The sequence below is a fragment of the Spermophilus citellus genome (assembly GCF_964194105.1).
Source record: "Spermophilus citellus genome assembly, chromosome: 5".
In the NCBI taxonomy this organism is placed as follows: domain Eukaryota; kingdom Metazoa; phylum Chordata; class Mammalia; order Rodentia; family Sciuridae; genus Spermophilus; species Spermophilus citellus.
This window is the reverse complement of record NC_138186.1, coordinates 166,475,622-166,487,692: the sequence shown is the minus strand read 5'-3', so window position 1 is coordinate 166,487,692 and position 12,071 is coordinate 166,475,622. Positions and strand designations below refer to the sequence as shown.

Below are 12,071 nucleotides of genomic sequence, written 5' to 3'. Positions count from 1 at the left end.
CCTTAAATTCAAGATACTTTTTCTTCACAGTTCAGTTAGAAAAGTATTTAGCTTTCTGAATGTCAACAGTGTTGACTATTGATAAGGGTGTATGTGTGTGCGTGCGTGGATTGAAACACTCTAGAGATTGATTGCTGTCCTTTATATCACAGGGACATGGCTCTCATAGAGTGCAAATGGGGGGCATGTGGTTACCGCCGGCCTCTAATAGACCTTAGAGGAAAGTGGGACTTTCTGAGAGATGGGCTTTGGAATGCACATCTGCTACATCAGGGTTTAACTTGAGCTACAAAGATTTGCAGAATCTACTGACACATAAAGCTTTGACTCTTAAGCTTCCAGATTTTAAAACAGTTCAATGTTGAAATTTCTACGGGGCTCTATTTTTGCTCTGGCTTTCCTGTTGATGAGAATGAGGGCAGTACAACTTCCCTCCTGTTTGTGCTCCTCCATGCTGGATGGAGATTAGGAGACCAAGAGGATCTATGTACTCACGACTTGAATAGCCAGCAGAAGATGATGCTAACACTGTTTAACTCTCTTTTCCATAATAGAAAAGAAAAACAAGTAAAATTTCCATTTTTCTTTTGAAAAGAACAAATATTGTTCGTGCAAGGATTTTTGTGACCAGATCAGCAGTGCCTGCCATAGTCTTAATTGTGCTGGAGGGAAACAAGCAAGTGATACAGATATTTTCTTTTGAATTTGTTGCTTAAACTGTTGCGTAATAATTAAATTTTAATGTTAAGAAATTGCTGTATCATGTCCCTCAATTTCATGGCCTTAAAATGAGATTTGAATTTGTGTTGAGCACCTTTGAAAAAGTAATAAAAAAATATAAAATGAAGATTGATATGTGTTGTGAGTCATATCTGAAACTGGGTATAGATATATTTTATTTTCTATTTTAATTTCAAGGGAATTACTTTTTGGGGAAACTGTTAGGAAAATGATAAATTACTGTTCCTCCTTTTTAATCCTATGTTGCTGCTCCCAGCAAGCTGAGGTCCTGTCCTCTGAGAGATGCACCAAACCCACTATCTGCTGGGTACTGGGTTTTCACCTTGTAAGGTCCAGGAAAGTTTTCATTTAATTCATTAAAGAAACATTGATTTTCCTATTGCAGTTGTGTAGTTTTCTGATTGTTAATAAAAGAATCTGTCAATTCTTCAAAGAGGTCTACATAATGCATATGGGTTACAAATGTTAATGATCCTTTAATGTTCTATCATTTTCACTGCTTTTCTGTGTTCAGGGGCTTCTGGTGATGGCCTTCTTGCTGGCGTGGTCAAGGGGAGTGTGCGTGTCTGTGTGGTCTCCCCCTTCTTAACAGCTGCCAGGATTCCAGCACAGGGGCTCCACCTTAGTGACCTTATCTAATGCTGATCATCCCGAGGCCCCACCTCTCAACATAACTCAGATTGTAACCACCCTCTTAACACTTCCAGCACATAGGCCCTTGGGGGACACTCAGGTCATATCCAAACCCACTTCTAAAATTATTTTTTCAACATAATTCTCAAGATCAATGTCTGCATCTCTAATTTCTTACCCTAGCAACTGCATAGCTCTTTCAAGCCACCGCAAACTGTAGGTTCATGAGGAAGGCCACATCTTTAATCTTTGTTTCTGGACTGAGTTTTTAAATCTTTTTTGCTCAATTTTTTTTTTTTTTTTTTTTTTTTTTTTTTTTTTTTTTTTTTTTTTGAATCACGATCTCCACTGCTTAGAATTAAAAGCACTGGTTTTTCCAGCTTTTGAGTTCTGTCTAATACAGCTCCCTACGGAATCTTTGAGGAACAAATTCTTCTCACTCCATCAGGGCTTGGTGAGGCTGTGTGGCCCTGTGCTTGGCTCTCCCTTCTCCTAGTTTGACCCACAGGGTCAGCTCACCACACAGACTAGTCAAGTTCTCTATTTTCTTGGATGCTTGCAAAGTCCAGGAGTGGGCTTATGACTCAAATTGGGTCAAAGAAAATCTTCTCTAGCCACATCATCCATTCCCCTTCCCTTGGGGTCCTGTACTTAGGGCCTATGAGATGGTGTTCCTTTATTGGTTACTGTGGATACATTTGTTGCAAAATTAAGACCAGAAAAGGAGGAGGGAAGAGCTGACTGACCTAGAGCAGCAGAGCACACTCCACTGTGTAAGTCTGTGTCCAGCACTGCCTGGAGCCAGTGCTTGGGTTTACTCCTTGTAGGAGCCAAAAGTTTCTTGAAATGGTTGTATTCAATTTTTGATTCATTTTTGATTGTGTTGCTTAAGTTAATTGAGTTCGACTTTCATCCTTGTAATAGAGAGTGCTGACGCTGCCCCATGCACTGCCGCCTCCCTGCTGTGTGGACGCAGTGCCTGCCTGCTCCCTCTGCTCTCCTGCAGCACAGGAGGCACTAGGTTCCAGGTCACTCTTGGTTCTTTTGTACCTTTGGGTCCTCACACTTGCTGTTCTCTCATCTGAGATCTGAGTCTCTCTCTTACAGCGCCATGCCTCCTCTAGAAACCTCCCCTGGCCATCGTACTTAACCTATTTCCTTCAGGGAGAGTCTGTAAATATCTTGGTTATTTATGCCTTTACCTGTTTATCGTCTGCATCTTCCCATTTCAACATAACTGCCGGGTTTCTGTTCTCGTGACTAAAAGGCTCAGGGGTCACTCCAGTTAAACTGGGCTAACTGGGCTGTGCAAAATAACCACACAAGAGACACAAATACCTTTTTCTTTGGGGTCGCTGTGACGGCTCCTCTGACCTTAAGGGTCTGCAGGAAGAGGGAGTGAGAGCATGCGCTGACCCCTTTTATTGAGGAGAAGATATTCATATGAGGCAAGGGGTCAGGTTTCAGGGGGCTGAGTATCTTCATGATGTCCACTGTCAGCAGGTTGACTGACACCTGGGAGGCCACACCCAAGGGCACAGTAAGAGAAGGGGACACACACAAGGTACTTCCATGGAAGATTCTATCCTAAACAGGGCAAGGGGTTATATAACAAAGGAACAGGTGAGCGTAGCTTCACCCATGGGATTGTAGCACCCAGGCACGAGACACCAACCCTCGCACCCAAGAAGGGTGGGGAAAGCTCTGCCACATTTCCACGACTTAGGGCCTCAGCACCAAGCCGGGGAGTGTGACTCAGTCGCATGTAAGGTTGGTCTCCCACACATAACCTTTAAGAAGGCAGGGGCTTTGGGGCACACCTATAATCCCAGCTGCTTTGAAGGCTGAGGCAGGGGGATTGCAAGTTTGAGGCCAGCCTGGGCAATACAGAGCTTGTCTCAAACAAAACAAAATAGAAGGCAGGGACCTTGTGATACCATTCTCGGCACTGTGTCTAATATATAACAGGTGCTCTGTAAAGAGCTCCCCTCTCCCCAGGGCAGGCCCAGGGCAGTCCTAGCAATGCAGCTTGAAACCCTCAGACTAGAAGTTCCCATGGTTCCTGTTGGTTCCCAGGCCTCCTGAAGTAAACACATATCAAATATGGTATCCTGACTAATATCACATAGGTTGTCACCACAGGGACTGCCGCAGTCTGGTTGGGCACAAATCACAGCCACTGAAGCAGGAACAAACTTTATTTCTGAACTCCACCAGCACACTCCACACGCGCTCCCGGGAACTCCCCTGAATGCCACGCGCCTCCTCCAGGAACCAGCAACCGGAAAAATCCCTCCTTCCGCACTTTCCCAACCAATGGGAACTCTCCGGGAATCCCCGCGAGAGCTCAAGCGGAACTCAACGGGAACTCCGCCAGAACTCAAAAGTCATCATCTTCATGGCTCGCTAGCGTCACCACCTCTCAACCACTACTTCTGGCAAAAATGCCATGCGTCATCCCGACTCTGGCCCTCAACAAGGGACATGTAGCCATGTAGTTCAGAGGTGTGAATGTGTTCACGGGGTATATTTCCAATAGGAAGTCAGCCCTGCGTCTTAGCTTAGACTGCCTCAATGAAATGCAGGGGCTGAGTGGCTCAAATAACAGATGTTTATTTTCTCACAGTTTGGAGGGTGGATGTCCAAGATCAAGGTTGAGTTAGGGTTTGAAGATATGAATTCCAGGAGTTACAATTCAGTCAATTGGAGAGTCTTGCCTTAATTAAGCCTCTTTTGGAGAAATATTCTCAGTATCCCAGGTGAGGGATGAATCAAATATAAGTCTAGACAAGTCAATTCCAAATGATGCAAGAAATATGGAAAAAGAATAAGTTTCAGTAGTGTGTATCTTTGATATTAAGCCAAATGTATAAAATGCATAAAACCTATACATAATGCCTGTTCTCACAGAATTTTTTTTTTTTTAAAGAGAGAGTGAGAGAGGAGAGAGAGAGAGAGAGAGAATTTTTTAATATTTATTTTTTAGTTCTCGGCGGACACAGCATCTTTGTTGGTATGTGGTTCTGAGGATCGAACCCGGGCCGCACGCATGCCAGGCGAGCGCGCTACCGCTTGAGCCACATCCCCAGCCCCTCACAGAATTTTAACATGGAGAATTTCTAGTCTTTTGAGGTCATAATCTAAGTACAAGCTTTACTTGTTTTCCTGGTTTTAAAGACTGAATATAAGATTTCTTGCATATTTCTTGGCTATAGAGGTAGGAAATAGATGAAATCAATACTTTGATTTTGTTTTAATTGAATACATGTAAGAAGTCCCCTTTTTATTTATTTATTTTTTAAAATATATTTTTTTTTTTAGTTGTAGATGGACACAATATCTTTATTTATTTATATGTGGTGCTGAGGATCAAACTCAGTGCCTCACACGTGCAAGGCGCTCTACCACTGAGCTATAGCCCCTGCCCCCTTTTTATTTTATTTATTTATTTTATTGGTTGTTCAAAACATTACAAAGCTCATGACATATCATCTTTCATACATTTGACTCAAGTGGGTTATGAACTCCCATTTTTACCCCAAATACAAATTGCAGAATCACATCTGCCCCCCTTTTTATTTTTGAAAAGTCAAAATTTGATTATGTCTGTGCAGTTTTGCCTTTATCAGAATGTCATACCTGTGGAATCAGACTGGCTTCCTTCACATTACATAAATGTAATGCACATTTAAGTTTCCTTCATAATTTTTCATGTTTTGATGTCGCATTTCTTTTTAGCCCTGAATAATATTCCTCAGTCTGGATGTACATACTACAACTTATTTATCGGACACCTGCTGAAGGGCATCTGTTTGTTTCCAACTTTTGGCAATTAGGAATGATGTTGCTATAACATCCTGGTGCAGATGTTTTGCTGTATATAGGTTTTCAATTCATTTGGGTAAATGCTAAGGAGCATGATTATTGGGTATTATGTTTAATTTTCTAGAATATAGTTTAAAAAGTTGATAAACATATTTTAAACAGTGAAATGTTCACCTCATAGGCTTAGTGGTAGAGTATTGGCTGGCCCAGCAAGAATGAGGCCCTGGGTTCCATCCCTAGCACTGCAAAAGAAAAAAAAAAGTGACTTTCAGTCCTCAGGCATATTGTGTTCTACACAGGACCAGTATTGGGCTGAACCCATCCTTCTCCCACCCTGGCACAGAGCTGTGCCTGCTCAGCAGAAGGGGATGTGAGTCTTCTCCCAGTTCCCATAAAGTCGTCTGTGAGTCAGGTTAGCTCTTTGCAGTCTTGAGTCCTGGCCTGCTGCCCCTTTCTTAGGACTGCTTCTCCCATTTCTTCACTTTTCTAGACAATTCATCTTCTCCAAGGCTGCTGGAATTGAGGTGGGGGTGGGAAATTATTTGGTTTGTTTATGGCCCTCCAAATGAATTCCTTCTCTCACATTCCCCACTCCTGAGCATGTCACGGGGCTCATCTGATAATCAAAGGCCCTCTGCCACCTATTCTGCGTCTCAGATTTTATTCTTTGGCATGCCTCAAGGTAGAAAGGCCTGTTTCTCTTGCTCTCCTACAACCTGTGAAGGTCGATGGCCACAAAAGGCTCCATTTTCCCTTGTCAAAGGAAACCTTAGGATTGTCTTTTTCCCTACCAACCTAAATATATCTGGATATTACCAGTAGGTGGCAGTGTTTCTACACTTTTCTTCCCTCCAGGGACTCGGTGCTTGAAACAGGACTTTCAAGGAAGCAGAGTGAATACAGGAAGTTGGAATAATGTTAAAGAGGACCCCAAGACACGCTTTACCCTGGACTTTTTAGTTTTGTTCATTAAGAAGAGATAATCCTTTACTTTTATATTTTTTATTCTATTTTGAAACAATATCAAATTTATATAAAATTTGCAATTGCAAAGAATCTTAGCTTTTCCAGAATCATTTGGTAATAAGTTGCCCATGTGATATCTCATTACCACCAATTACTTTATTTGTATTTCCAGCAGACAAGGACATTCTCCTACATAGCCACCGTGCAGCCATTAAAATCAGGTAATTAATGTTGATATTAATTACTGTCCTACAATCCTTGGATACCATTCAAACTTGACCATTGTCCCAATAATGTTATTTATAGTAGAAGAATCTAGTCCAGAACCTTCCACTGTGTTTAGTTATCATGTTCTGCTATCCTTTAAGTTGGACATGTCCCTGTCTCTCCTTGTCTCCCATGACCTTGATACTTCTGAGATTACATGTAATTCTCATTTTGTAGATCTCCTCCATTTGGGATTGTCCAAGTTGCCTTATATTGGAGTAAAGTCATACATGCTGGGAAGGTTGTCATTGCATTCTATCTGGTGGCAAGGTTTCAATTTGTCTCATGTTAATTTTGGTCACCTGATCACAGTGGTATCTGCCAAACTTCTCCATTATAAAGATATTCTTTTACTCCTTTGTAACTAGTAAGACTTTAGTGAGGAGGTATTTTGAGACTATGTAAATATCATGTTTATCATCAAATTATTAATTCCATATTAGAATGGACTGATGAATTGCTATTTTGTATAAGGGGTGTATGAGTCAGATTTTCATCTCTATAAGGGAAAACCTGACACAGGCTTCTTATGAAGAAAAAGAGGTTTATTTTGCTTACAGTTTTGGAGACTGGAAATTCAAACCACCTGGCTGCATGGCCTCATGGCAGATGGTAGTGATGGGAGTGCACAGTGGTCACATTTTGATATGAGAAGCAGACGGAGCTTGGTGGCACCAGGCTTGGGCTTTTCTAGCAACCGATTTTTGCAAGAACTCATTCCAAGGGACTTGTGTTCCCTTCTGAGGGCACAACCCCGATGGCCTAAGGAACTCCCCTAAGCCCCTCTTCTGGAAGTTCCCACCACCTCCCAGTGTGGCCATCCCGAGGACCCAGCCTGGCTAAACCATACCCACACCATATCCATGGGTTATTATTCTGATGCTCCCCTAGATATGAATTTAATCAGTGAGAACCACTTCAAGGTGTCATCTGTGTCCTTTGGATGTGACCCATTACTAGTTTCTGGCACAGGTTTAAAGCTCACATTGTATCCCTCTGCCCCCAGATCAGTCATTTCTCCTCAGAACCTTGGGTGCTTGTAGTGTACAATGGTATTTAGAAACCAAGAGGTGGGTGCCAGGTGAGCTCTTTGCTTCTGAGTGTCATGAACAGACCTAAGGAATATGTGAGAGAGAGAGAGAGAGAGAGAATGAGAGAGAGAGAGAGAATGAGAGAGAGAGAGAGAGAGAGAGAGAGAGTGTGTGTGTGTGTGTGATCTACATACACGTTTTTCAGACAATTATAATTATATTTACTTCTGTATCTACATATATTGAAAACCATGAGTTCATGCCAGGGTTGACGACACAGAATTAATGGGACCCAGTGCAAAATGAAATTTTGTTGCCCTTTAGTTCAAAAAGCAGGAGAAGGTATTGTTTCAGGCACTCAAATAAAAAGCTCTTCCCTATTTTCTACAGTCTCTTTCAACTTGTCACAGTGGTTTTCATTTATGTAATGCCACTCTAAAATGAGAATAATTAAATGTTAAAGGCCCCCTGAATCTGGGAGGCAAGGTGCTGTGCGATGCCTGTTCCCATTAGTTGTCCCGTTCTCTTTCTTACTGTCCAGCAGGTGAGAGCTTCTCGGTTCACAGTCTTTTCCCAAATCCTTGGTTCCTTCTTACGGGGGTTACCTAGATGCCACTCTGTGTTCAGACACCACGGGGAGGACCCGAGGTGATGTAGGAACACTGGCATCTGTCAGTCCCGAAGGTGGGCATCTGTCCTGGTCACTCCACATCAGGAGTTTCCTGTAAGGTGCTCAGACCGGTGCAGGTTGCAATTCCTGCATCTGAGCCTTTTGCTCTTGGGAAGCGCCTTCCCCGGGAACGTCCTCTCATGCCCTATGTTTCTGTGTAATGGTGCACCCCAGGCTGAGCTGACTGCTTCCTCTGTTTCTCTCCTGGTTCTGGGCTTCCTACTTCTCAGTGGCCTAATATCCGAGGCTTCAATCTGGTGCAGGCTGGGAAGGGGGTCCTCATTCACCTTTGTGTCTGCTCTTTGATGTCTAGAACCCCAGTTTTCAGGCTCTGCCTAAACCTTTGTCACTTCATTTTGTAAGGTAGCAGTTTGCCACAGCTACTCCATTTTGAGGTGAAGTGCCAAGGTGGACTGACTCGGTGCCTTGTTTGTACAAGTAAATGACCACCATCTGCCTGGCACAACTACAAGGCATGAACTGACAGGTGAATTAATAGTGCTAATAAGAATGACCATCATGGGGCTGGAGATGTGGCTCAAGCAGTAGCGCGCTCGCCTGGCATGCGTGCGGCCCAGGTTCAATCCTCAGCACCACATACAAACAAAGATGTTGTGTCTGCCGAATACTAAAAAATAAATATTTAAACAATTCTCTCTCTCTCTCTCTCTCTCTTAAAAAAAAAAAAAAAAAGAATGACCATCATGAGGGGCTGGGGTTGTGGCTCATTGGTCAAGTGTTTGCTCACATGTGTGAGGCATGGGGTTCAATTCTCAGCACCACATATAAATAAATGAATAAAATCAAGGTCCATCAACACTAAAAAATATTTTTATTTATTTTTTTTTAAAGAATGACCATCATGAACATACTGAACTAATCAGAAGCACATTAATGCATGGGTGTATCAAACTCACATCAGAAAAACCACAGACTCATGGAACACACCAAACCAGTGCATGATGCAAGCCCCTCACTGGAGACCCATCAAAGGGGCACAGCCTGAGACCGGACACAGTGGTACCCTGATTCCATCACCTGCTCATTGGTCACGAGCCTTGCCTGGGAAAATCACCAAGTGACAAATCTCTATCCTTGGGCTTCAGCAGAGTACAGTTTCTCCTGCTTGTGGTGACCATGCTAGGCCCACTCCAAGTTGTGAAACCGCCATCCATCGGGACCTTGGCCTAGAATAATTCCCTGTGCTTTGACAGCTCTGTGCCCTGAACAAGTTAATCTTATCTTACCACTGACAGTGACTCTTGGCATCTGCTCTCTGCCTTTGCTCTCAGGTGACCCTCCTGAACTCCTGTGGCTGCCTTAGTCCTTTCTTATGTGACTTGATAGTTACAGACATTAGAAATTATGATTGAATAAAAGAACCTGCAATTGCCCGGCTTTGACTGCCAGGCGACCCAGAAGTATGTAGTGAACTGCCACTTTTGAAAGTGGTGTGGCCTGTGAATTTATTGTTATCCCAGGGCTGGACACCTAGAGCAGTCAAGTTAGAATGAGTGACAACTTCGCAGCTCTTCCCTTGAGCTGTTTTCCTCTTACACGTGAGTGTAGCATGTTCCTCAGTTTATAAGGCATGTGTTTTAGTTGTTGAAAATGGAACAGAAAACATTATCCCGTGTGCTGATGACATGGCTTTATTATCACCAAGAAACCTGCAGGAGGTGTCACATAAGACAGTCTCTTTCCAAGCCCAACTGCCACTTTATAGGCTTATTTGCTAAGCATTCTGTATGGTCAAGTCAATTATTTCTTTGTTTATTTATTTATTGTACTAGGATTTGAACCCAGAGGTGCTTTATCACTGAGCTATGTCCCTAGCCCTTTTTATTTTTATTTAAGTTAGGATCTCACTAAGTTACTTAAGGCTTTGCTAAATTGCTGAGGCTGGCCTTGAACTTGGGAGCCTCCTGCCTCAGCCTCTGGAGCCACAGGGATTATGGGTATGTATCACTGCTCCTCACAGGTCAATTTATTTAAGTTTTTTGAAAGTTAAAATGTTTAAAGATATTTCTGGCTCTTGATTAAAAAAAAAATTAAAGGATTATAAATAGCATTTGGTAAGATTCATTGAAAAACAGTAGCCTGGTAAGGATTCTGGTATCCTTAATGGCCTGCAACTTGGACTCAAGAGTCTGCTATGGCTTGGATGTGAGGTGTCCCCCAAAAGCTCCTGTGTGAGACAATGCAAGAAAGCTTAGAGGTGAAATGATTGGCTTATGAGAGCCTTAAGCAGTGAGTTAATCCCCCTGATAGGGATTAACCAGGTGGTGACTGTGCACAGGTAGGGAGGGTGTGGCTGGAGGAGGTGGGTCACCCTGCATTTGGAGTTAATAAACCAAGACCTGTGAAACTGTGAGCCTCAAGCAAACTTTTCTTCCTCTAAAATTGTTTTTATCATATTGTTTGGTCACAGCAGTGAAAAAGCTGACTGAAACAGGGTCCATCTGTCAGTGTTGCAGGGGACCAAGAACTGTCCCCTGGACCGACAGGTGGGTTGCACCTGAGTGAAGGCCACACTGTGGCTTCCTCTACAAACCCTGGATGAGGCCCTCCTGCAACGGCGATGTATAATTTCGCTTTGGATAATTGTCAGAGAAAACCCCAAACTCTCTGCTGATCAATACTTATGAAAATCTAGAAGCTTAACTAGAGCGTGACCACTCAGTACGAGCCTTCCTCATGTGACAGGTTTTGCCTTCTGTCCAACATAATTTGCTCTTCCTCCTCTTGGTTATCATCGTCATGATGACCACTATGATAAAGATGATGCCCTCAATATGTCCTCTAGATTTTTCTGGATGCTCTAAAAACCATTCTTGGACTAGGCAGCCCACGGTGCTGCCCAGATGCAGCCAGCTAGGATGGTCTTTTGTTGACCTCCAGTTCCTGAACAACTGAGGAGTGAGAGGAGTGGTCAAGAGCTGGGGTTGGAGACCGATGTTCCTGACTGAAATCCTGCTCTGATCCTGGCTCTTCCTGGCACCTACGCACCCACCCGCAGCTTCCCGACCTTGCCAAGACTCTGTTTCCCCATATGTAACTCTGGGTGAGAATACCAACCCCGGCTCTGGTCAAGGTTAGGCAAACTATTTGTGGATAGCACTTAGCACAGTGTCTTGTTCATAGTAAGTCCTCCAGACATTAAAAACAAAACAAAACAACAAAAACTACTTTAAAGCAAATACAAAGTGTTTGAATCCAGTAGGTACCAGATGGTGGGGAGGCAGTAAGCATAATAAATAGCCAATAGTTTACTATGTTAGATGGTAAGGACGCCATGGAAATAGAAGGGTGCATGGCAGCCTCCCGGGAGGGTGTGCTTGGGTGAGCACTTGCAAGAAGAGGGGTGAGAGCCCATATCTAAGGAGGAGCATCCCTACCAACGCCTTCACTTGAAATGAGCTTTGTGTGCTCTCAGAAGATCCAGGTGACCTGCATAGCTGGACAGCAGAGGGCTGGCAGTTGGTGGTGAGATTGGGCAGGGAAGCGGGAAGCAGCTCACCCAGGCCTTCCTGGCCTCTGGAGGGACATTGGCTTTTGCTCTCATGGAGATGGGAGTTGTTAGGTGCAGGACAGGCTGACTAAGCTGTCTGCAGGGCATGCCAAACAAAGTTAGCTGTAGGGTGACCTGGTCACTCAAACCCTCTGTCTGGCTCTTTATCACCTGTTTGCTTCAAGACCAAACGCCCAAGCCCCCGCTCAAGGCTGAGCACTTCGCCACCCCCCCCCCCCCAAGGCTGAACACTCAGCCCTGCTCAAGGCCGAACACGTAACCCGCCTTGTGCCAACAAGGTAGCTTGCAGACCCAGAGACCCCATTAGATTTGGGCTATAAAAACTCCCTCCTGCCGGGCCCCTCTCTCTCTTGCTTTCTTTATCTCTCTTGCTATTTCTCTTGCTTTCTCTGTCTCTCTCTTGCTC

At 43.7% G+C, this 12,071-nt stretch overlaps 1 long non-coding RNA gene across 1 annotated transcript; it reads left to right on the top strand.

Moving 5' to 3' along the window:
• The first annotated feature begins 5,244 nt into the window (after nt 1-5,244).
• On the top strand, nt 5,245-10,502 carry LOC308648785. Its single transcript, XR_014021916.1, has 3 exons — nt 5,245-5,611; nt 6,338-6,386; nt 8,986-10,502. It is a non-coding gene; the product is annotated as an uncharacterized lncRNA (long non-coding RNA).
• Nucleotides 10,503-12,071: the final 1,569 nt, after the last annotated feature.